This window comes from Aegilops tauschii, chromosome 7 (genome assembly GCF_002575655.3).
Source record: "Aegilops tauschii subsp. strangulata cultivar AL8/78 chromosome 7, Aet v6.0, whole genome shotgun sequence".
NCBI classification, from domain to species: domain Eukaryota; kingdom Viridiplantae; phylum Streptophyta; class Magnoliopsida; order Poales; family Poaceae; genus Aegilops; species Aegilops tauschii.
In genome coordinates, this window is record NC_053041.3 from 196,029,302 (window position 1) to 196,033,379 (window position 4,078).

Below are 4,078 nucleotides of genomic sequence, written 5' to 3' on the forward strand. Positions count from 1 at the left end.
CCAAGTCTCCCTCTTGAAATGCCCGACCCCTTACGTTTCTGGCGTGAAATCGACGCAAGTCTTGCTGATAAATGGTCGATCGGATCAGGTCCATCTCTCTTTCCTCTTCCAGGAGATCGACTGCATCTTGTCATGCCTGTTCTGCTTCATCCTCTAAGAAAAGCTCGACTCGGGGTGCATTGTGGAGCAATTCACTCGGAAGTACAGCTTCAGCTCCATAAACCAAGAAAAATGGAGTTCGGCTAGTCGACTGATTGGGAGTTGTCCTTAGTCCCCACAGCACTAACGGAAGTTCATCAACCCAGGCTCCTGCTGCGTGTTTGAGATCATGCATCATTCGGGGTTTCAGTCCTTTGAGAATCAATCTGTTTGCTCTTTCAGCTTGTCCATTTGACTGGGGGTGGGCGACTGAAGCGTAGTCGACTCGAGTACCTTGGGAAGCACAGAAGGCTCTGAACTCATCAGAATCGAAGTTCGACCCATTGTCAGTGATGATGCTGTGTGGAACACCATATCTGAATGTTAACTCTCTGATGAAGCTGACAGCAGTACTGGCTTCAAGGTTTTTGATAGGCTTGGCTTCAATCCATTTGGTGAACTTGTCGACTGCCACGAGCACGTGAGTGAAGCCGCTCCTACCAGTCCTCAGAGGTCCAACCATATCCAAACCCCAAACAGCAAAGGGCCAGATGAGTGGAATGGTCTTCAGGGCTGATGCAGGCTTGTGAGACATGTTGGAGTAAAACTGGCAACCTTCACATTTGTCGACTATTTCTTTTGCCATCTCGTTTGCTCGTGGCCAATAAAATCCCGCTCGGTATGCTTTGGCCACAATGGTCCGAGAGGACGCATGGTGTCCACAGGTCCCCGAGTGGATGTCATTGAGGATCACTCGACCTTCCTCTGGTGTTATGCATTTCTGGCAGACTCTCCTCTGGGAGTTCTTTCCTAAGGATGTATGAAATGTACGGCACTGTCCAGTCGGGAGTGATGACCAAAACCTCCATGATCAAGTCTACCACGGCTGGGACTTCAACTTCAGTCGGATCAGTGGCACTTTTTGGTTGTGGGGGCTCTTCAGTGAAAGGATCTTCTTGAACTGAAGGTGTATGAATATGTTCTAAGAACACATTGCTGGGAATGGCCTCCCTCTTGGAACCTATCTTTGCCAGATCATCGGCTGCTTGATTTTTCAGTCGGGGTATGTGATGGATCTCTAAGCTCTCAAACTTCTTCTCGAACTTTCTCACTGCATTACAGTAGCCAGTCATAGCTGGGCTTCTGACATCCCACTCCTTCATCACTTGATTAACCACTAAATCTGAGTCGCCGTAAACCACGAGGCGACGGACGCCGAGTGAAATGGCCATACGCAACCCGTACAGAAGTGCTTCATATTCAGCTTCGTTGTTGGAGGAGTCAAAATGAATCTGGAGAACATAGCTGAGTTTGTCGCCTCGGGGGAATACCAATACCACCCCAGCACCGGAACCATTCAGCATCTTGGATCCATCGAAGAACATGGTCCAATGCTCTGAGTGAATCTGAGTCGGCAGTTGTTGTTCAATCCACTCGGCGAGGAAATCTGCTATTGCTTGGGACTTGATAGCTTTCTTTGCCTCAAACTTGATATCCAAGGGAAGGAGTTCAATCGCCCACTTTGCCACTCGACCAGTTGCATCTCTGTTGTTCAGGATCTCTGACAATGGTGCGTCTCTGACGACTATAATGGAGTGATCAGAGAAGTAATGTGCAACCTTCTTCATGGTCATGTAAATCCCATAAACAAGCTTCTGATAATGTGGATATCTTTGCTCGGATGGAGTCAGAACTTCAGAAACATAATATACTGGGCGCTGAACTTTATAGGCTTTTCCTTCTTCTTCTCGCTCGACTGTGAGTACTGTACTGACAACTTGTCCAGTGGCTGCAATGTAAAGCAGTAAAGATTCTTTGCTGATTGGGGCAGCGAGCACCGGCTGGGTGGAAAGCAGGGCTTTGAGCTCTACAAACGCTGCATCAGCTTCAGGAGTCCACTCGAACTTATCAGACTTTTTCATCAATCGGTAAAGAGGCAATGCCTTTTCACCGAGGTGAGAAATGAATCGACTCAAGGCGGCCAAACAACCAGTAAGCTTCTGGACATCGTGCACACGCACAGGGCGTTTCATCCGGAGTATAGCACCAACTTTCTCTGGGTTAGCGTCGATCCCTCGTTCGGAAATGAGGAAACCGAGTAATTTTCCGCCAGGAACTCCGAATGTGCACTTTGATGGATTAAGCTTGATATCATACCTTCTGAGGTTGGCAAAAGTTTCAGCAAGGTCAGCCAGTAGGTCGGAACCCTTACGTGACTTGACCACAATGTCATCCATGTATGCTTCCACATTCTGACTGATTTGAGTGAGCAAACACTTCTGAATCATCCTCATGAATGTGGCTCCGGCATTCTTCAGGCCGAATGGCATGGTGACATAACAAAAGCATCCAAATGGAGTGATGAAAGCCGTTTTTATCTCATCGGGTCCATACAGTCGGATCTGATGATACCCGGAATAGGCGTCCAGAAAAGACAATCACTCACACCCCACAGTCGAGTCGACGATTTGGTCGATGCGGGGGAGAGGAAAATGATCTTTCGGGCAGGCCCCATTGATATGCTTAAAGTCAATGCACAGCCGAAGTGAATCGTCCTTCTTGGGGACCATGACAACATTGGCAAGCCACTCGGAGTGGTAGATTTCTCGTATGAACTTAGCTGCTAGGAGCCGAGCCACTTCCTCACCAATTGCTTTCCTCTTCTGTATGGCGGACCGTCGAAGATGTTCCTTGACTGGTTTTACCTTCGGGTCGACTCGCAAACGATGCTCAGCCAGTCCCCTGGGTACACCCGGCATGTCAGAAGGTTTCTATGCAAAGATGTCCCAGTTCTCACGGAGGAACTGGATGAGCGCTTCTTCCTATTTGCTGTCGAGTGTTGTTGAGATATGAGTCGGAGCAGCATTGGGATCGGTCAGGTGAATATGAATCGGCTTGGTTTCACCGGACGACTGAAATGCAGAGTCTGTGGCAGGCTTCTTGGCTCGCAACAAATCACTCGGATCTGCATTTTTCTGGTACTCTTGCAATTCTACTACTGCCATTTGTGCATCGACGATTTTTGAGCCCTTCTGGAAGCACTCTTCTGCCTTCTGCCGATTGCCAGTGATAGTGATCACTCCTCTGGGACCAGGCATCTCCAACTTGAGGTATACGTAACATGGTCGAGCCATGAAACGTGCATAGGCAGGCCTACCCAGAATGGCATGATAAGCACTCTGGAAATCCACTACCTCAAATGTCAACTTTTCCTTGCGGTAATTTTTGGAATCACCGAAAACCACATCAAGGGCGATCTGGACGAGTGATTCAGCCTTCTTGCCAGGTATGATGCCATGGAAACTCATATTGCTTTCACTGAGCTTGGACATCGGAATGCCCATTCCCTTCAAGGTCTTCGCATACAGGATATTTAGGCCACTACCACCATCCATCAGCACTTTAGTCAGTCGAGTGCCTTCAACAACTGGGTCAACAACCAGCGCTTGCCTCCTAGGGGTGGCTATACGTGATGGGTGGTCAGACTGGTCGAATGTGATGGCAGTCTGGGACCACTTCAGATAATTGGTGTTGCCGGAGCAACCATGTTCACCTCTCTGTTTATAACTTTCAGTCGACTTTTGCTTTCAACATCAGCAAAAATCATCAGAGTGGAATTGACATTGGGAAAACCATCATCATCTTCTTTCCTATCCTCACCCTTGTCCGACTCCTTTTCCTTTTCCTTGGGTTGTTTCTCTCGGAACTGCTGGATCAAGAGCCGACACTGTCGAGTGGTGTGTTTAGGGTAAATAAGATTACCCTCTTCATCTTTTTTGGTGTGAATGTGGCACGGTAAATCCAACACATCATTTCCATCTTGATCTTTCACTTTCTTAGGGTTCCATGGCCCTTTGGGCTTCCCCTTGAACTTCCCTTGGGCCACAACTAAAGCTTCACCAGGAGCTGCTGGCTCGGCCTTGTGTTTCTATTTCCGACT